The sequence below is a fragment of the Triticum aestivum genome, chromosome 3A (genome assembly GCF_018294505.1).
Source record: "Triticum aestivum cultivar Chinese Spring chromosome 3A, IWGSC CS RefSeq v2.1, whole genome shotgun sequence".
NCBI classification, from domain to species: domain Eukaryota; kingdom Viridiplantae; phylum Streptophyta; class Magnoliopsida; order Poales; family Poaceae; genus Triticum; species Triticum aestivum.
In genome coordinates, this window is record NC_057800.1 from 595,508,502 (window position 1) to 595,531,463 (window position 22,962).

Here is a 22,962-nt window from a genome sequence, read left to right on the forward strand (position 1 = left end):
TAATAATTATTTTATATTTTCATATGGAAAAATTTATGTATCATGAAAACTAAACAGAAACTTCACTCGAAGAAAAATAAGATAGTAACTTGGAAATAAATAGAAATAAAATTACTCCAGTAAAAACATATGCAGAGCGATACGTGCAATCATCTATATAAACTGTTGGCTGATAATTAAGAGCAAACCAGACCGTGGCCGTCTGGTCCGCTCAATTGTCGGGCGACGAGGATGTCCCATATTCGAATTCCCTGCACGCTCGCTTTTTGATATTTTTTGTGAGTATTAATTAAAATCAAGAGGTATTTTTTGCGAGAATTAATTAAAATCCGGGGGCATTCCTGTAAAAAACAGCACACGTCGCGCTTGCAACCATTGACATGTAGCCCGGCAACACGCTGGCTTGCCACGCGGTCACTCGATACGGCGGCATACGTCCAGAGGCACCGTATTTGAACGCCAGACAAATTACGACACCATTTTTATGCATTTTTCAAATTTAGGCATCAAACTGGCCACACCGAACAAGTTTGGGCACCCGTAGTGTATTTAACTCCAAAATCATAACCCGGCATATTCACATGCATACCTGTTGCGTAAAGATGGACCACGTACCAGTACACGCCTGTTGCACGCTTGCTTTAACTCGTCTGGGTTTTCATTAAAGACGTGGTAGTAGTGGCTGTAAAACCAAGAGAAAATCAGTGAAAAGCACCGGTAAGAAAGGGGTGATGACAGATGAGGAGACAAACCGTCTTGGGATGCCTGTACCCGACCGCAGAGTCCACTATCAACCAATGCCTGTCCTTCCTCGGCGCTCCTCACGCAAGCTTGACTTCGCCTGCCCTTGGAGTTTGGAGTCAATTATTTACCATGGGGACGCCATCGAATGCTTACCGTTATCTGATGCTTCATACAGTACTCCTTTCCTTTCAAAATAATTAAAGATCTATATTTTTTAAAGTCAAATGTTTTATTATTTTCTAGTCTTTTCCGAAGACTTCTCGACTGTCTACTATAAGAAAGTTTGTCTGACTCCGGTGAGAGAGCTGCGATGATGGCGCACGCCTTAGCCTCGCTCGAGTGCTTGTGGTCGTCGCTAGATGGTCTACGGACATTGATGTAATTTTTATTGTTTCTTTTATTTTATTTTGTACTGCCATGATGTTGATGAATAGATCCAAAAAAATTCCAGCAAAATAAATAAAAATATATATAGAGAGAGGAGTATATTTTAAGTTTGATCAACTATATGGAATAATCCACAAAGATTTATGATATCATACACACATAGAGTTAATTACACCCGTGGTACAAAAACTTGCACCAGTTTAACAATTTCATACACAATCTTAAAAACACCACAAAAGTAGGTTTTTCCCTAAAAAAGCCATATGATTGTCCTTCTCCATAAGTGATTTCTGTAGCATCAAATTTTCATCACGAGCTTGTGGATCACGGTCTTTGCTCTCTCCTTCCATTCTTTGTCATTCCACTTCAAATGTGCAACTGTGTCATAACCCTAGGGCAAGGAAAAAGTGGAAAAGATGCCAAATAACTGACGAACAAATCACATATAAAACAAATTTGTTTCATTTCGACCTCTTTGGGTGGACGAGAAACCTACACCCAAAATCAAATTCATTTGCGCAGACTCTGCGAAGGACTACACTCGTTCCCGGAGGTCACTTTGTTCTATATGGCGTTGAACTTGGGACTGTGCTCGGACATCAGAATACTCCGGTTGAACACATGGAGGATTTCAACGTCCTACTAACATTGATTTGTACAAACGGTCAACGAATAATGCACCACATTTTTGTGAAGGAACTGGGTGGGTTGACTAACATGTGTAGGTTTTTACCTGCCGAAGAGCAGCTTTGATGTGATCGTCCATCCGCCCATTTTGACGCCGCTACAGGCGGCGCACCGAGGATTTCTTTCGCCCCCATCAACCCTGTAAAACGACGACCCTCCTTCTTGCCTTCGTGACTAGGCATCTTTTACCCCTTGACGGCTAGGTTTTGCTTGGGGAAATGGGGAACGGTGAAGATAAGAATTTTATACGATAAGCAAAGGTATCACTTTTAAAGGCAGACGGCTACATTAAGTTAAGAGTATGATAACACAATTATTTAGAACATTGAAACACACAAGTTTAGCATAGTTTAAAATAAGCAAAGCATAAACTAAACTATCCAAATTTCTTCAAACATTGCGCCTCCTCCTTCAGTTTGCATTTTCCCTCCTCTATCTTCTCAATGATTGCTTGAATGACTTTCATCACTTTCCTCTCTTTTTCTTCTAGCAGGCCCTCATGGATGAGCAAGATCTGATTCCATAGGGCATAGCATGCGTATGCTTCCCTGCACGCACATGCGACTGCCTCCCAACACAGTCGCTCAACCCACCATTGGTGTTGGTCCTTGTTGAACGCATTCTTCATCTGGAGGTAGTACGCATCAATGCTTGCCCCGACGATGGCTGCGATCGAATCTAAACTCTTGGTTCCGACCAGATCAATCCATTCGACCTTAATTTCCTCGTAATTTTATACCCCGACGTCCCAGGGTTGTAGCTTCTCTATGTCGTCATTTATGCAAAAAAAAACTAATAAATGTGTAAATGTCTGTGAGGATGAATTGGCGAAGAGATCTGCTCACCCCTTGCGCCTGGCATACCTAGTAAAGGAGACAACTGGTACCATAGCAAAGCTGGATCAGGGTTGCCTTCTGCTCTTCGACAATAATATGTCCCTTGGGCGGCAAGGGAGTGTACTCGATGTCCATGCCGACGAAACTTAGTTCCATGGCTCGCAAACGCCTAAGCCTGTCTTATCCACCAGTCGACGACACTATTGTTGTTGGTGTAGTCGGTATGGATGTTGTGGGAGCCATGGAGTTGGACGCGGTGTTCCTCCTTAAACGGGTCTACTAAGCCCAGCAACACCATCTTGTCAGTGTCGCGTTTGTCAAGATATTGAGCACGAGGAATGGTGCTAGCGATAGTAAGCGAGAGATTGAGAGGGAGAGAGAGATTCCAATGGGGAAGAAAATGTGTTGGTTCTATTAGAGAGGGGATTTGTCAACCTCTTAAATTGTGCAAGTCGATGAGGAGGTCGTCGAAACAATTGGAACAACAAGACATGCCAAGCGTGCACGATGCAACGATGATGTGACAGCGCTTGTTGTTTTGAAGTAGACGAGAAGGCACACGAAGACGTGACTGTACATTGTTTCCTTTTTTGTACTACTTTTCTAGAAAAAAACTACAGCATGCTTGTGTTGATCACTCATTCAATGTGGCAACACTTTAAAAAAATACAGGATCTTGTACATTGTCAAAGTTTGCGTGTACAAACTAAATTATTGTCCATTACAAACCTCTCAACCACGTTGACCGTACATGGAGGTAGTGTCCGTTACTAATTCTGAAGATGGTCGATCTCCTTGTCATATTTCTCCCAAAGTAATTGTTTCCAAAAGTGGATAGTAAAGTGCTCGCAATATTTCTAAAAGTGAATACACAAATTTCTAGAAGTGCTGACACTATGTTCAAAAGCGAACACTAAAAATATCTGAAAGCCCTCACACTATTTCTGAAAGGGGATACAAATATTTCTGAAAGTGCTCACACTACTACCGAAAGCATTTACAAAAAGTTAACAAGGATAGAAACACATATTTTTACATAAGCATCATGCATTTGTACGTCAATGCACCACTTTGTTAAAAAAGGTAAATACAATTACAAACACGTATTATTCTACGTAATTAAATAAAACACAGACAACATCTTTGACCTCCTACAATCATAGTAAGAACACATGTTCGGTTAATCTAAATTAACATACTAATTGAACATAGACATGCAAGTTCTAGCAATTCACCACCCATAGTTTCCCTTCTGGTGCTTCCAGTAGCTCGAAGATCCCTCACTTCTCTTCTTACGGTAGCGGAGTCGTTCCCTCAATGGTGCTTGGAGAAGGTCTAGGAACAATGGTAACTGGGCACGAAGGGATATGATGGCTACTGAGGTCCGAACCCTCTCGAAGAGGTAAAACCTTACGCCCTGCTTTGATTATATTGATGTGATGGAGTACAATGTATAAGGTGATCTACCTCGAGATTGTATGATTGTGGTCTAAACCCTATAGGCTGGTAATCGTGCCTCTACAGACTAAACCACATGGCTTATATATGCACAGGGGATACCTAGGTTACACATATGGTCGGTTGCCATCATGCGGATCATCGATATATCCTTGAAGTATACGTCAAGTCTTCGGAGGTGTCCGTCCTGATTACGCTGAGGTTCACAACTTCTGAAGTCCTTCCTTATAATGATTGGTGGGATGTAAGCTCGGCCCATGGACTATGGGTCATATAGCTTAGTACCCCTTAGTCCAGGTCGCCGGCAGGGGCGTAGTGGCAACAACGAATAAGGCACACCTAATCCTGAACCCCGAGCGGCCGAGGCGCCGAGGGACGGTTGTAGATGAACTAAAAGTGCTAGTTATCGACTAGAGGGGGGCGAATAGGCGATTTTTAGGAAAGTCTTGAAGACAGGCAATGTCTTCAAAGACAAACAATCAAATGCAACCTACACAGTATGCAACGGAACATAAACTACACTAGCCAAGCCATAGTCTAGGAAATAGTACTGAGTAACCACGAAGACAAATAGCTGCTAGGTAGAGTGGATCATAATAGGAAGACGGTATGAATCCAATTATGCAATTAGAGAGAACGTCTTCACACAGTAAAGTCAAACAGGGCAAACAAGTAATGACTTCACGAAGCTAAACAGTAAGTAAGGGTGAAATGGCAGAACCAGTTGCTTGGCGAAGACAAGGATTTGGTAGACCAGTTCCAGTTGCTGTGACAACTGTACGTATCGTTAGGGAGGATAAAATTGAACTCAGAAGACTGTGTCTTCACCTTATTCCCCTTGAGCTAAGGACACTTAGTCATCGCCCAATCACTCTGGTAAGTCTTCAATGTACACTTCCAAACCTTCACAGACTTCGTTCACCGGCGATCCACATGGACTCTTGGATCCTCAGAACGCGACGCCTAACCGACTGGAAGATACACAATCTTCAAGTGTAATAAGTCTTTAGATCACATGGACAGAAAGACTTCAGTGATGCCAAACACTCTTTGGGCTCTGGGTGTTTTGGGCTTTGTCCTCACGAGGATTCTCTCAAAGGCTTCGGAGGTGGGTTGCTCTCAAATGACAAAAACGCGCACTAACTCTGAGCAGCCACTAATTTATGGTGTAGGGGGTGGGCTATCTATAGCCAAGAGGCTACCCGACATGATATGTCCGAAATGACCCTAGGTCACTAAGGAACCGACACGCGTCCAACGATTGGATTTCAAACACACGGAGTGATGTCTGCTAGAACTACGTCGATATTTCCACAAAGAGGAAGGGATGATGCAGCACAACAACGGTAGGTATTTCCCTTAGTGATGAGACCAAGGTTATCGAACCAGTAGGAGAACCACATAACACTACGTGAATGACACCTGCACACAAATAACAAATACTCGCAACCCGACATATTAAAGGGGCTGTCAATCCCTTTCGGGTAACGACGCCAGAAATTGGCAAATGGACGTGAGAGAGCTGTAATAATTTGATACATAGATCTCGAATAAAATAAAGTGCAGCAAAGTATTTTTGAATTTTAGGTTTAATATATCTGAAAATAAAAGCAAATAAAAATAGATCGCAAAGGCAATTGCGATAAAGAAGAGACGTGGGGGCCATAGGTTTCACTAGTGGCTTCTCTCAAGAAAAATAGCAAACCGTGGGTAAACGAATTACCATTGGGAAATTGATAGAACTTGAAATAATCATGATGATATCCAGGCAATGATCATTATATAGGCATCACGTCCAAGATTAGCAGACCGACTCCTGCCTGCATCTACTACTATTACTCTACACATCGATCGCTATCCAACATGCATCTAGTGTATTAAGTTCATGAAGAAACGAAGTAATGCAATAAGAACGATGACATGATGTATACAAGATCTATTTATGTAGAAATAGACCCCATCTTGTTATCCTTAATGGCAACGATACATACGTGTTAGTTCCCCTTCTATCACTGGGATCAAGCACCGTAAGATCGAATCCATCACAGAGCACCTCTTCCCATTGCAAGATAAATAGATCAAGTTAGCCAAACAAAACCCAAATATCAGAGAAGAAATACGAGGCTACGAGCAATCATGCATATAAGAGATCAAAGAAGACTCAAATAACTTTCATGGATAAAAAGATAGATCTGATCATAAACTCAAAGTTCATCGGATCCCAACAAACACAGCGCAAAAAGAGTTACATCGTATGGATCTCCAAGAGACCATTGTATTGAGAATCAAACGAGAGAGAGGGAGCCATCTAGTTACAAACTACGGACCTGAAGGTCTACAAAGAACTAATCACGCATCATCAGAGAGGCACCAGTGGATATGATGAACCCATCCGTGATGGTGTCTAGATTGGATCTGGTGGTTCAGGAACTTGCGGCAGCTAGAATTGATTTTCGTCGACTCCCCTAGGGTTTCTAGAATATTGGGGTATTTATAGAGCAAAGAGGCGGTTCGGGAGGCCACTGAGGTGGGCACAACCCTCCAGGGCACGCCTGGGCCTCCAGGCGCGCCCTGGTGTCTGCTCACCTCGGGCTCCCTCTTTGTACTTCTTTGGCCCACTGGATGTCTTCTGCTCCAAAAAAAATCCACAAGAAGTTTCGCTGCGTTTGGACTCCGTTTGATATTGATTTCCTGCGATGTAAAAAACATGCAAAAAATAGGAACTGGCACTTGGCACTATGTCAATAGGTTAGTACCAAAAAATGACTATAAAATGACTATAAAATGATTGTAAAACATCCAAGAATGATAATATGATAATATGGAACAATAAAATAATATAGATACTTTGGAGACGTATCAGCATCCCCAAGCTTAATTCCTACTCGTCCTTGAGTAGGTAAATGATAAAAGTAGAATTTTGATGTGGAATGCTGCCTAACATGTTCATCACATATTCTTTTCTTTATAGTATGGACATTTGGAGTTTTATATGGCTCAAGGCAATAGTCTAGTTTTGACATGAGACTTAAATACTCAAGCATATCAACAAGCAACCATGCATTTCAAAATATCAACGCTAAAATAAGTTATCCCTAGCCCATTATGCTCAATCATTGATCCATTCATGAAACACACTTGCATATTAGCTACACCCAATGCTCAAGTACGATCATAGTGCCCCTTAGTTGGTGCTTTATAAGAGAAGGTGGAGACTCAAATTAAAAATAAAAATTGCATAAAGTAAAAGAAAGGCCCTTCGTAGAGGGAAGTAGGGATTTGTAGAGGTGCTAGAGCTCAAAGCGAAAAAGATAGAGACAAAAACATTTTGGGAGGCATGCTTTTCCTGTCAACGAGAATGATCGAGTAGTTCCCAATACTTTCCATGCTAGATATATCATAGGCGGTTCCCAAACAGAAATTAAAGTTTATTCCTTTTTCAACCATACTTTCACTTTCCACGGCTAGCCGTATCCACGGGTGCCTTCCATTCCAACACTTTCCAAGGAATTTATTATTTGACAACATAAAGTAAATTCATTTTTCATTTCGGGACTGGGCATCCCTAATACCTTTGCCTTACTCTTGTGCAATGACAAGTGAATAAACACTCATCGTGAGAATAACATATCTAGCATGGAAATATATTAGCCACCCCCTACTATTTCATGAGTGGTACGAGCACACAAAAGAGAAGTTTATTTTGAAAATTAGAGATGGCATATACAAATTTGCTTAGAACGGCACGGAAATACCGCATATAGGTAGGTATGGTGGATTCATGTGGCAAAACTGGTTTAAAGGATTTTGGGTGCACAAGTAGTGATCATACTTAGTGCAAAATGAAGGCTAGCAAAATATTGAGAAGCGACCATCCAAGAAACAAAAAATCTCATAAGCGAGCATTGAGCATAATTGACACCGAATAATGCACCACAAGTAAGATGTAATTTCATTGAATAACTATTGACTTTCGTGCTTGCATAGGGAATCACAAACCTTAACACCAATATTCTTACTAAAGCATAATTACTCATCAACATGGCTCACATATCACATCATCATATCTCAAAACTATTACAAGGAATCAAGTTTATTTTGTCTAATGATCTTCATGAAAGTTTTTATTATATCCTCCTTGGATATCTATCACATTGGAACTAATTCTCATGTGTTGCTTTTGAAAAGCTCTAAAAAATATAAGTGAAGATCATGAGCATAATATTGGTGAATTCATCATGGATTGCAACAAAAATACAATCAATCAAAGAGCAACTATCATAATTAAAGTCTTTGTAATCCAAAGGAGTCGGCACAACACTAGTTAAAGTTTTGACATCTTCAAACCCACTTTCATCAATTTTCTCAACAAAATTTTCACCCTCAGAATTATCGGGACGCATTCTAGCTAAAGTTGACTCTTCTCTAGTCCCTTTATCATCAATTTTAATTCTACTAAACAAGGAATCAATAGAAGAAACACCAGTCATTTTAATATCTTCATCACTTTTGGGAAAGCAATCACTAGAAAACGCCTTTTCTAAAATTTCTCTTCTAGCTCTAAGCATAGCGGCTCTTTTCTTACTTTCATCCATAGAAACATAAAGATCTTTAGTTGATTCCTCAACTTTAGGCACAAAAATTTTCATCTTGAGATTTTCTACATCATGAGAAATTCTATCAACACTTCTAGACAAATCATCAATCTTATTCAGCTTTCTTCCATTGTAGCATTGAAAACTTTTTGAGTGTTGATAAATTCTTCAATATTACTCTCACGATCAGAGGTGTTCCTATTATTATTATTATTATTATTATTATTATTATTATTATTATTATTATTATTATTATTATTATTATTATTATTATTATTATTATAAGAAGGATTACCATAGGAATTACCATAACTATTATAAGAATTACTAGGAAAATTCCTAGGATTAAAATTACTCTATAAGCATTGTTATTGAAATTGTTTCGCAAGATAAAATTCACATCTACGGCATAACTATTTTGCTCAATGAAAGTAGACAAAGGCACATCATTAAAATCAATAGGAGCACTTTTATTAGCAACCAATTTTATAAGAGCATCAAAATTTTCACTCAAAGAAGAAATTTCTTCAACCGAATTAAAATTTTTTTACTAGCAGGAGTTCTTTCGGTATGCCATTATGAATAATTTTCCATAATATTATCAAGAAATTTGGTGGCTTCACCCAAAGTAATTTCCATAAAAGTACCACCCGTGGCGGAATCTAAAAAATTACGAGAGAAAAATTCAATCCCGCATAAAAATTTTGTATGATCATCCAAAGATTTAACCCATGAGTTGGGCAATTCCTTAGCATCATTTTCACCCTTTCCCAAGATTGTGCAACATGCTCATGTTCAAGTTTCTTGATATTCATGATATGGGTTCTAAGGGAAATAATTTTTGTGGGCGGAAAATATTTTGTAATAAAAGCATCTTTGCACTTATTCCAAGAATCGATACTATTGCGAGGCAAAGAATAAAACGAAATTTTTGCACGATCTCGCAAAGAAAACGAAAATAATTTCATCTTCACAACATCATTGTCCACATCTTTTTTCTTTCGAATATCACATAATTCCACGAATGTGTTAAGATGGGACGCGACATCCTCATTAGGAGTACCAGAAAATTGATCTTTCATAACAAGATTCAGCAAAGCGGTATTAATATCACAAGACTCCGCACTAGTGGCGAGAGGAGCAATCGGAGTGCCAATAAAATCATTGTTGTTGGTATTGGAGAAATCACACAACTTGGTGTTCTCTTGAGTCACTGTGACTACGCAACAAGATAAAACAGATTCAGCAAGGAAACAGCAAACAAAAAAGAGGGCGAATAAAATGACAAATTTAGTGAAGCGGGGGAGAGGAAAATGAGAGGCAAATGACAAATAATGTAAATTGCAAGGAGATGAGATTTGTGATTAGGAACCCAGTAGATGTTGATGATGTCTCCCCGGCAATGGCGCCAGAAATTCCATTTGATGTCTGCTAGAACTACGTCGGTATTTCCCCAAAGAGGAAGGGATGATGCAGCACAACAACAGTAGGTATTTCCCTCAGTGATGAGACCAAAGTTATCGAACCAGTAGGAGAACCACACAATTCTGCGTGAACGATACCTGCACACAAATAACAAATACTCGCAACCCGACGTATTAAAGGGGTTGCCAATCCCTTTCGGGTAACGGCGCCAGAAATTGGCAAACGGACATGAGAGAGTTGTAATAATTTGATAGATAGATCTCGAATAAAATAAAGTGCAGTAAAGTATTTTTGTATTTTTGGTTTGATAGATTTGAAAATAAAAGAAAATAAAAATAGATCACAAAGGCAAATATGATAAAGAAGAGACCCGACGGCCGTAGGTTTCACTAGTGGCTTCTCTCGAGAAAAATAGCAAACGGTGGGTAAACGAATTACTATTGGGAAATTGATAGAACTTCAAATAATCATGACGATATCCATGCAATGATCATTATATAGGCATCACATCCAAGATTAGTAGACCGACTCTTGCCTGCATCTACTACTATTACTCGACACATCGACTGCTATCCAACATGCATATAGTGTATTAAGTTCATGAAGAAACTGAGTAATGCAATAAGAACGATGACATGATGTAGACAAAATCTATTTGTGTAGAAATATATCCCATATTTTTATCCTTAATTGCAATCATACGTGTCGGTTCCCCTTCTGTCACTGGGATCAAGCACCGTAAGATCGAACCCATCACAAAGCAGCTCTTCCCATTGCAACATAATTAGATCAAGTTGGCCAAACAAAACCCAAATATCAGAGAAGAAATACGAGGCTATAAGCAATCATGCATATAAGAGCTCAAAGAAGACTCAAATAACTTTCATGGATAAAAAGATAGATCTGATCATAAACTCAAAGTTCATCGGATCCCAACAAACACACCGCAAAAAGAGACCATTGTATTGAGAATCAAACAAGAGATAGGAAACCATCTAGGTACCAACTATGGACCCGAAGGTCTACAAAGAACTACTCACGCATCATCGGAGAGGCACCAATGGACATGATGAACCCCTCTGTGATGGTGTCTAGATTGGATCTGGTGGTTCTGGAACTTGCGTGGCTGGAATTGATTTTCGTCTACTCCCCTAGGGTTTTTGGAATATTGGGGTATTTATAGAGAAAAGAGGCAGCTCGGGAGGCCACCAAGGTGGGCACAACCCACCAGGGCGCGCCTGGGCCTCCAGGCGCGCCCTAGTGTCTTGTGCTCACCTCGGGCTCCCTTTTCAGTACTTCTTTGGCCCACTGGATGACTTTTGCTCCAAAAAAATCCACAAGAATTTTCGCTGCATTTGGACGCCGTTTGATATTGATTTCCTGGGATGTAAAAAACATGCAAAAAACAGGAACTGGCACTTGGCACTATATCAATAGGTTAGTTCCAAAAAATGATATAAAATGACTATAAAATGATTGTAGAACATCCAAGAATGATAAGATAACAACATGTAACAATCAAAAATTATAGATACGCTGGAGACGTATCACGCGGCAACTTGACTTGGGCAACAAGCAAAGCTGACTCATCCGGATCTGGATAAAATTTTCTCTCATTAGTTTTGGGTTGAGCATCACATCAGTTTTCTGACGCTATTCACTTGGACCCCACTTAACACTTCGGTGGTTCCTATGATTCAAGAAAGAAGAACATGAAACTACGAAAGAAACTATGTCTTCGCACTTCATTGTCTTCAAGTGAATGTCTTCACACGTCATTATCTTCGACGTGAATGTCTTCATGAACCACCATTGTCTTCAATGTCTTCATAAATTTTTAAGGGTCATCTCTGGTAGGTAAACCGAATCAATGAGGGACTTCTACCTGTGTTATCCTGCAATTATCACAAACACATTAGTCCCTGAACCACGTTTGTTATCAATACTCCAAGACCAACTAGGGGTGGCACTAGATGCACTTAAAATCTCCCCTTTTTGGTGATTGATGACAAACTGGTTGAAGTTTTCAAAGAGGATATAAATATGTGGAATTTAAAGAACGCGGTCATTGGCTTCATGAATTGAAAGGGCTCCCCGTGAAGATGTGCATATAAGTAATTTACCTTTGAATGCAAATGCACATGGCAGGTTCTGCTTTGTGGAGATCTCCTTCAGTTCATGAATACAATTCATCATGCATACAAAAAATGTATTGAAGATAATTACATGCACAATAAAAAATGTCCGTCTGCAGAATGACTTCATGCGGTATTTATCATCACAATAAAAGGTAGCAACAAAAGTGGCAAACGACCATCAAGACTTAAGTGTTACAACTCAAAACCAACAGTTCAAGAATGAGAGTTGCAAAACTTAACAAAAATAAGCACCCGACCCATATAGACTCACTTGAAGACTATCAACCCATATGCTTCTCCCCTTTTGTCAGGAATGACCAAAAAGGAGTGAAGACATAGAGTGTCTAAGCGTTCCCTGGAGGAGTTGGTGAAGTTGTTGGGGGTAGCCGGGTCGATGTTGGAGTTGGGCGGTGCAGAAGGGCCTGATGCAAAATCATGATGCAGTGAAGCCATAGCTGGTGAAGTGGCGTCGTCCTCCTCATCAATGACTCGTGGAACAATATTTGGAGGCGACGATGAATAGTCAGAATCTTCAATGGATGGAGTAGAGCGCCAACTTGCAGATTGTGGAGGCCTAGAGTCAAACTTGAATCTTTCAGTGAATCCATCTGTAGTGAGTTCATCTTCAGAACAAAGCAGAGTTAGGCTCTTCCAGGCACGCCGACAGGCTTCATGAGCAACAAAAGAATTCCTGGTGGAGAGGTTGCGTATGCGATTGGCATCCACAAGAAGACTTTGCATCTAATGCTTCATCCAGTCATGATGCCTATCATGATTATGATGAATAGAAACTAGAAGTTCTCTATCATTTAGAACTCGAGCGAGCTTCTGAGGCCTTTCAGCTACTGTGCTGGTTGTTGCATCAGTGGGTGCACGATGCAACAACCTAAGATGACCGACGTGAGGACCACCAACAGTAGTTGGATTTGGCACATGAATGGCTTCAAGTGGTGCTGAGAAGCTTTGAAAGACATCATATATTGTCTTCACGAACTGGTTCCTTGGCAGACTCTGGATAGATGGCTTCATGAGACATATCAACTTCAGGCAAGAAGACAACATGATTGTGCGTTGAAGCCTGATAGTTGACTGCTGAGTGAAGCTTCATCAGGCACATTATCCATGGTGCATAAAATTTGAGGCCAAAGAGATCAATGCCTGAAGCTGCCAACTAATGGATGAAGAAATCTTGAGTATTAAACCGGATGCCATTCAGAATGTAGAAGACCAATGTCTTCATGGTGCCTTCAATATTGGCATGAGGAGAGTGCCCTTTTAATGGCCATAGAGTATGCCTCAGAATATGGTATATGGTGCGGGGCAGGTACTCGAGGTCATTCACAAAGAAGTCCTTGGGGTACTCAGCTTCTACTGGCAATGGCTTCATTGCTCAGCATTTGACTCATGTTGGGCTCTGGCTTCTAGAAGATGCTTTCAAGTTCCTATTCATATCACTAACAACCTGGCTCATAGAGATCACTAGGAGTGGGCAGGGAAGTAAGCTCAATGATGTCTTGAGCTTTGGCTTCATGGTTTACATCACCTGACATCCACTCAAGGATTTGTGTCTTTGGATCCCTGTTGTAGCCTGAGATATGAAGGGTGGCACAAAATTGAAGTAAGAGCTCCTCATTCCAGTGTTCCTTGTCAACGAAAAAAGGAAGCAGACCGACTTCACGAAAGCAATCCAGTGCTTCTTCAAGGCATGACAGTCCAACAATGGCATCACAACACACGCGTTTGTGAGGGAAGATTTGGTCCTGATTGTACAAGATGCATGAGTAATAGCTTCTTTGCTGATGACTCCAGAACCTGTCAGAAGATATCTTGGGCTTCTTGTAGGGATTCTTGGCATTGCCAAAGAATGTGCTGTGCTCTCTAAATCTTAATACATTGAATGAGCCTTGAGTGGTGACATCACTAGGAAGCCTTGGCATTTTTGGCTTTGGCTTCTATGTCTGAGGCCTTTGCTCGATATGGTAATCATATTGTGGCCGAGGAGCTTCAGGAGGTGTCATAATCGACCATCTGGCACTGATGAGCTCACCTTCACGACTGAAGGCCCTTGCCATAATGTGTGGTATAGGTGGAGCAGTAGCAACATTCGAGGTGGATGGCTGAATGTCTTATGTGGCATCAAGGGCTTCAGACCGAAGAGTGGCTTTAGGCTGCGCATTGTCTTCAGCCATGACGATGCCATTGGCTTCAGTATGAGTGGAAACAACAACATCATCCGCAGTGGCTTCAGGAGCTTCAATTACTGGGGAGCCAGGCACAATCACATCAAAAATCACACTTTGTTTAGTAGGGGGAATAACAGCTTGGTCTGCTTCTTCTCTTTCCTTGACTGATGCAGCCGGAACATCTTCAGCACGTCTGGCTTCAGACTCTTGAGCAGTTTCTGAGGGGATGGCTTCAGGGAGCACTTGACGTGTTACTGAGCTTGTGGCATTCACATCCTCTTCAGGAATGCTGGACATGGAGATTGGTGGCCATGGGCCTTAGCGAAGCCTTCGAAAAGAGGGCGACACCTACAATGAGGGAGTAGTCTTCTCCATGTCTTCGGGGGTTTCTTGGGGAGTCTCAAGCACTGGAGTAGTGACTTGAGCTGGTGGAGTGCGCGGAATGACTTCATGGAGCGGGGTGTTGGGGTGTTGCTCTTCCCAGAAATCATCTTGAGTGATTGGCATCTTGGGACTGCCAATACTAATATGTTCACTTCTCGTGGGAGCAGACGATGATATCGGTTTCTACATAAGTTGGGGAACTTGAGGAAGGACTTCATCATCATCAACATTGTCTTCTCGACCAATGTCTTCAGCTGCGATGGTGTCAGTAGCTGGGATTTCTTCAGACTCATGAGCCTCTGTGGTAGCAGGCTCATGTACAACAAGGAGACGTTCATGGTTGGAGGAGGTTAGTAAGGCAACTGAGATGGGCTCAACTAGCAGCGGCTCTTCAGGAGCAGATGAGTCAGTTGGTGCTTGGGCCCTTCTGGAAGCCTTAGAAGGCTTTGCCTTCAACCTTTTCTAAGATTGAGAGGCATCAAAGGCTTCTTGATGCTTGCGCTTCTTGGCTTCAGCCTCTTCCTGCTTTGTCTTCTTCCTTTCGGAAGCAGTAGACGACACCTTAGGCTTCGAACCAGTCATGCTGGCAGGGAAGATAATGCTAGGACTTTCCTGCCTAGGAGCCTCAGCTTCAGCGTGAGTTGGCTTCTTCTTCTTAGAAGCCAACTTGGGGTCAATGCCTGGATGCCCAAGTGATTTCCTCTTCAAGGCTTTATTGTGAATCTGAACACATTTCTCATCATAATATTTGAGGTGCTCTTGGGAGTCCTTGGATTCATCACGGCGCTTATGGAACTCAACCTTGAGATCTGCCACCATTTTCTGGAAGTTTTGCAGCCATGTGCTTCTTGAAGACAACCTTTTCATGGTCAATCTTGTTTTTCTGCTCAATGACCTTTTGAGCAATGGCAAGCTCTTTTGCAATGCAGCATTGGAACGTCACACTGATGCCAATGGGAAGCTACAGATCATCAATGGTAAGAGAAGTGTCCTCAAACCATTCATCAATGAAATTGTTCAGAATATCAGCATCGAACAGAGGCAAATCCTTGAAGATTTCAGCCTCCCGTTTGCTCTTGATCAACATATGAAGGGCATCATCAGCGAGATCTTCATCACTGGATAGATCTATTACATCTTCATCATGGCACAAGATGCTGGCTAGAGCCTTGCCCTAAGACCTTCTTAGTCTTCATAGAAGTACAAGACAAGTCTTCTAACTGCACACTGGATTCAAGAGGTGCAGATTTCAATGGCTTTACTCTTGAAGCTTTTGGAGCAGTTGAAGGCTTTGAAACCTTTGACTTCTTCACTGACTTTGGGGGCTCAAGAGCTGCAATTGTTCCTCATCCTCAGCAGCATCTTCAATGCTGGCCCTCTGTGCTGCACAATGTGCCAGAAATGAGTCAAAGTCATCGAATGGGCCAATGATATTTGGTTCGGCCTCACGACTGCCATTGGGCCTTGGTGCATCTAGACCTGGGTTGAAGTTAATCCCAAAGTCCTTGTTTTGAACTGCTGAAGCTTTAGCAAATTGGAGATTGGATTCAAACAGATCATCCTCACAACACCATCGAAGACTGTATGGGTCGGCATTCTCAGGCATTGGTCCTCTAACCATGCAAGGAAAGAAGCCTCTCTTAATGGCTTCAGCTTTGGCCCTGGGGTGAAGTTTTCTGTATACAATACCAACCCAGGGTGTCCTCACAACATTTTTGTCCGCATACTCTGGAGTCACAAAGTGGTACATAAACCACTGCCCAATATCTTCGAAACCATTGGACTAAAGATTTGCGCTCATCATAGCTCTCTTCAGGATCAGAATCGCACAGTTCATAGAGATCTGGTGGCAAGTCCTTTGCAGTGTTATCACGGCACTGTCTGCCGCCTTTCTTTGCAGATTTACCACTAGACATTGGCTTCACAAGACTGAAAGGCTTCACAAAAGTGTTAGGCTTCGCTCTGTTGGTCAGGCAGGAACTGGCTTTAGGAGATTCAGTATGATGTTGTAAGAATTCTGCAAATGAATGCAGACTATGAGAACCAAGAGACTCTCCCACGGACATGTACCTGTGACAGCATTAGAGATGCGAGGGAAGGGGAAAAGGTCATATGCATTCTTAGAGGATTTTGAAGATAAGTTGGTTTGAAGACATTGACCTCATAGCACGAAGACATCCACTTATTGATATGAGTTGGTTCTAGATTTGTACGAATCCATGAATAAGTACAAGTCAGGAATCTAACTAGTTGTGAAGCATCAGTGAAAGTACTTGCAAGTTATGAGATGCTAGTATGGAAGATCCAGATTTGGAAGTGAAGAAACAACTTTCTGAAGATATAGAAAGTTTTAACGGATCAAATGTGTAGTAAAAATAGTCTTTTAGTTGCCGCTCAAGAACATACGAGAACTGCTACACGAGTCGTGGATGGAGGCCGAGCAGTCCAATCTCCCGCACCCCAACTTGGCGGCGGAAGACACCTACGGAGGCGGCGGGAGGAAGATGTCCGCGGCCGGCGTAATGATGACGGAGAAGTCGCGGCAGCGAAGCGCTTCGTATTCAGCGACGGCGCTAGGGTTTGAGCGAGACAGCGAGGGGAGTAAGTTTTAATGACCGCAGTGGGTGGGTATTTATAAGGAAGTGGTGGTGCAGTGTAATTACTCAGCTACCCCTGGCGGTTCACATCTGAGCTCCACATGGCACACATGCAACAACTTAAATGTTGTGCCACGACCCTATGCACGCCCGGTTTGTCGGATGGTCATTCCGGCTTCTCCGGATTCAGGCAAAAAGATAAGGATCGTAAAAGCATTTTAAATGGCTATCTCTTAATCTTTGACCGACAAGGACACCGTGAACATAATTGACATGTGTCAACAGAATGCATATGAAGATTTAGAGAAAGTAGAAGAGATAAGCATAGATGGGGTTAGGGTCCGATCACACTCACTTAGTGCAGAAGATGGTAACTTGAAGACATGGCTATAAGTGAATGCTGTAGAGGACAAAACATATATACATATAGGCAACAAGATCCAAATCAACATTGTGAAGATAAACCATGAAGATAAACCAATGTTGAAGACAAACCAACTTTGAAGATAATGCAATATGACGCCAAACAAAAATCTTCAAGAAAGATTGGTGGTGGCGTTACCCACCGTATAGGAAGTATTAGACCCAGACACGGCACACAGTTATCATGGCGCTCCAACGTCAAATTCCGCATTAATGTATTCACACTTAGAGTGTATGTCTTCATGAATTGAATACATACTTTACTTTGTGTGTTGCGCACCTAAGTCATCAATATGCATAAGCGTTAGGATGCACTACTGCAGGATGCTGCTAACACGACACTACGATCAGAGACCCTTCGAGAAACTGTGTGCGATGCCATAATCGCAGACGGTGCTGTATGAAAACCGTCAGAAATGTGTAAAACGTTTGCGATGACGGATGCATCAAACACGGTTCAGATTTTAGTTGCGTGTGCGATGAAGGGCATATAGTTCAGTTCAATGAACTGTTTGCGATGATGAGAAACAAAAGAAAAGGGCAGCCAGATGGAGGCGTGTGCGATACACAACATACGGTCCACTCAGATGAACTATTTGTGATTAGGCAACACAAAAGAAACAGTCAGTCAGATCAAAGGTGTGTGCGATATACGGCATGCGGTTCACTCGGATGAACTGTTTGTGTTGAGACATGAGAACAGAAACGGATCAATGTAACAAAATGTGTGTGATATGCGGCAAACATGTATGTAATCAAAAATGTGTCTGAAGACCGATAAGAACACAGACGATTGCTGCTAATAAGACGTGTGTGTTGTGAGCAAACGATTGCAGGTATACAATTGTGAGTGATTGATGAAAATATCACCGACGGGTTCCATTGTTTAGTCCATGTGCGATGTGATTTTCTTTGTCCGCACACCATCTACGCTCTGTCTACGGAGCATCAACATATATACTTAAAAAGACAGCATTGCATAACCAAATTAAGCATGCAATTACACAAGTGACTACACACATAACATTTGCACACACCAAAGTAAGCAATTACATGCATACTAAAGTAGGAGAAACGAGGATCTAATCATCTATTTATTGTTGCAACGACGCTCGCCATTGCTCTGCTTCCGGCTGGATCCCTGGTCGTTTTGGGGAAGGAGGGACTTCCTCATGTCAACGATCTGCCGGTACATGTCGTAGCTCGTGTACACCTCCTTGGCCGCGTACACGACGTGAGCTTTGTCGAGTTTCTCCATCTAGGCCGAGTGCCAGGCACGCTTGTCCTTGTTGCACGAATCCTTCATGTCTCTATAGTAGGGGTCGATGATGGCCTCGGCAAGGTGAACCCGTGAGTCCTTGTCATGCTCCTTACTGCCCCTGATCTTGTATTGGCCCTGGATGTCAACAAGATTCTGGCAGGAGATGCCCGAATTCTTGAGCGCCTTTGCATCATTGGTGATGTCCACCATAGCGAACATGTAGTAGGGGCTGTTGACAAACCCGGCGAAATGCTCGCAAGGCCTTGTGGCCAGGCAGTAGTGGTAGATGAGGACTTCGTGGCGCATGCACATCTAGGCGACAGCGACCTTGGGACAAGACCCGACACGAGCGCGGGTATACTCGAGGTCGAACCCGACCACCTTGTACTTCTCCTCGGCAAGAAACAACTCCAAGATGTGGATGGAGTGCTCCGCCCAGACCGGGTCGTTGGTGTACACCACCGAGAGGTCCATGAACCTTCTGTGGGTGTCCACCAAGGCACGCATGGTGAACTGCTGCTCGTCGTCGGCAGCCGCTCGAAGCGCCATTGGAGCCGCGCAGGATACCCTCTAAGAATTTCTCATGGTGGGTGTGCTTCTTGCAATGGTGGGGCGCGATCGAAAGGTTGAAGAGACACAACGGTAGGTTAAATGGCCGCTGTAATAAATGGGGGCCGACCGGCCTGTAATCGTCACGCCTTGTCACGACGTTCATAGTGGAGGATTCCAGAATCCAGTGCACACTTGAAAACACCACACCCCAGGCGTGGGCTCGAAGAGCCTGTTCCCGCGCTACCGCGCTGTTTATCGTGCAAGCTTCTCGCCCGGCTAGTTTGGCAACGCGTCGGCTGGAAGAGGGACAAATCATGGGCATTTATTGGCAAAAAGCTTTGTAAAAACAAAGTGTGTGGAATGACTTCGCTCATAAGTTTACCCTTGGGTGATGAGGTCAAAGTTACACAGAAGGGTGATGATGGGAACTCGAGTGCGATAATTAATTCTGCGCTCTATAGTGCATACGGTGGAAGAAACCAACTGTGTGCAATAATGTCGAATATCGTAGTCGAGTTAGCTATCCAGATCATGTGCTGTGAGATCGACATGGTAAACTGATTCGAGAATGGTTAATAAAATCTAAGACCATTGCATATTAAGGTCAAAATAGTGCTAGCAATATACGAGTCTCATACGATGCCATTTCAACGATTGTACCACAAAAGCTCGAAATGTCACAAGGTTCAAATTCTAGAGTTATATGGCTCAAATTCAAAGATTAAAAGGTTCAAACTAATATTAGAAATGAAATTCAGCTCATCAGCTGCAAACGCTCGCGTTGATGCGCAGAACATGGATATCAGAGAGGTTCAAACTAATATCACCGCTTCTAAGTCTGGCTTCGAAACCTCACAATTTTTGCAAAGGGGCCAGCCACTGAGAAGTCATCTATGGAGTTGACCCGATGACTTCCGATTGCTCTGTCATCTGAAGTTCCAAAATGAAATTCAGCATTTTTGGAGCCTACTCCATTCTGCCGCAGGCGCCGACGCTGATCAACAGATCATTCATTTTTGTGAAATAAATGTAGGGCAAACCTCATTTCCTTCAGAACCCTTGATCTGAGAACAAAGAACCTAGCGAATATAATCTCTAGTAAGGTCCCTCAGTAGGAGTTTAAAGTAATTTCTGAGAGATGCAGATCTAGGCATTCGACATGATTGTTATATTGTATCACATTATCCACCACTGATCCTAATCTTATCTGCAAAAGAAGAAAACTGTTAGTGCCTATATGCAGTTTTGAACATTACCACAAGCCTAGCTATTTGGTTTGCAGGATTTTTAAAATGCATTAATATGCCATCTTCAATCTGACATGATTAACATGGGCATTTGATTACATTCTAGAAAAATGTAGCCTTGTTCACAAGAGGTTGGAGTGGATGAAAAGTTCCCTAATAAAACTAGTATAGATGAATCCAAAGGAGACATGCTTATTGATTGTAACCATATGGATCAAGCAACCAATATGGGGGGAGCATGTATGTACTGAAATCCTCCAAAAGAACCTTCAAATCGTAGTACATTGTCAATGTAAACTTGGAAAAAGGTGTCACAAATTGAACTCCCTTATGGTTAACATTTAATAGGAACAGAACATCACCTCGATATATAGCTTCTCCAGGCACGGAAACCATCTCAGGAAACTGGCAACTTGCTCCAGGTCGGGCCCGATAGATTCTAGTGCCAAGACCTTCACTATGCGCAGTTTGGGGGTCAAGCTTGTCGAAATCATTTTCTGAATGACAAACGAACAAACATCTTCAAAATTAGAAATAATGTTAATTTGTAGAATGAGAGGTAGAAGGCGGCTGTTGTACCTGAACGGGTGTGGATCCAATAACAAGTTCAGAGTATTTGTCAGACGAGTAGCCCACCACTGTCAATTTCGGCGCAGAAATGACATTGATTCTTGTTTGACCTTCTTGATCAACTACAAGTAATCTCTCAAGTGCAGGTGTGTCCTGGATGACCATACCGTGGTCAACCTTTTGTGATGTCTTCCTGCCGCACCAGCAACACACATAAATAGTCCGGAGAGTCACGGAGGTGATGTGGAAGGTACTCAACCCATTGATCGCCTGAAGACGAAGGTACTCGAGTGTAGTACAGCCACAGAGCAGGCGCTCCATGTCACCCTTTGAGAGGCCGATGGCGATGAGCTCGAGGTGCTTCAGTCGTGGTAGAATAAGAGCGAGCGCATCATTAAGGGGCGGGAAATGGCAGTTCATGAACTTAGCAACGCGCAGCGTGGGCGCGAGGCAGAGTGCGGACGTTGGCAGCAACCGCATATGCCCATCATCAAAAGTGAGCTCCTCAAGCTGATCTACGGCGGGGGATCAGAACCAGTCATCAAGCTTGGCTCGGTCCTTGCCGTTGGAACGGAACTTGCCCATTCTAAGGCCTTTGGTTGGGCCAAGGTGACTGCCGAGGATCTTGGAGAACGCATCCAAGCTTTTGCGATAGCCATGGTAGAGCTCGTGGGTGTCGATGAGGTCAAGAGGGATGGAGTTCCATAGGGGGCGCCATCACCGGGAAAGGAGGGCTGTCCGCGCCCCATATTTGATTGGGAGGAGGGAGATGATGACTCTCAACATATCATTGGGGAGGCTGCTGATTAAGTCTAGGCCTGCTGGAGTCTCTTGCGGTTCTAGCTCGCCCCACCTCCGCTTGTTGGCAGCCCCGTTCTCCACCTCTGGAGTCTCCTTATCAGCGGCGCTTTCTGATAGAAATGGGAGTACGGGGAATATTTAGTTAAAACAGGGCAATAGAAAAGTGTATTGGCAATTAAAAGTTATTAGGTAGGAATATAGTAAGATAAGGGAATAGCAATTTGTTTCTTAAATACTACACAATTCATTTGACATTGCTGGGTAAGTCAACATATGCAGATAGTTGAAAATAAAACTTACTTCGAACAAAGTCTGGATGGATGATTTTGTCGGGGAAATTAGCATATATCTCATGACCAGGCCCTTCTATGTGCAGTGCAATTTTAGTGCCAGCTTTTAGTACATAAAACTTTGCAATTTCATTCCAAAAGCCAGTGCCAAAATAGGAGTCACCATGTTCATCAAGTCTTATAGTAGCAACGATTGTAAATCCATGGTTTCTGTGCAGTATGACATTCGTGGAGCCTTGATGTATGTAAAGGGAAAAATTGTCCACTACATAGTCTATTGCATAGCGAGGGATGTCCTGCAGAAAATGGTAGGGTTGTTAAAGAAAATATGGTAACATGCAAATATGGGCCCAAATTGAAAGAACTGTACAACAGTTGAAATCA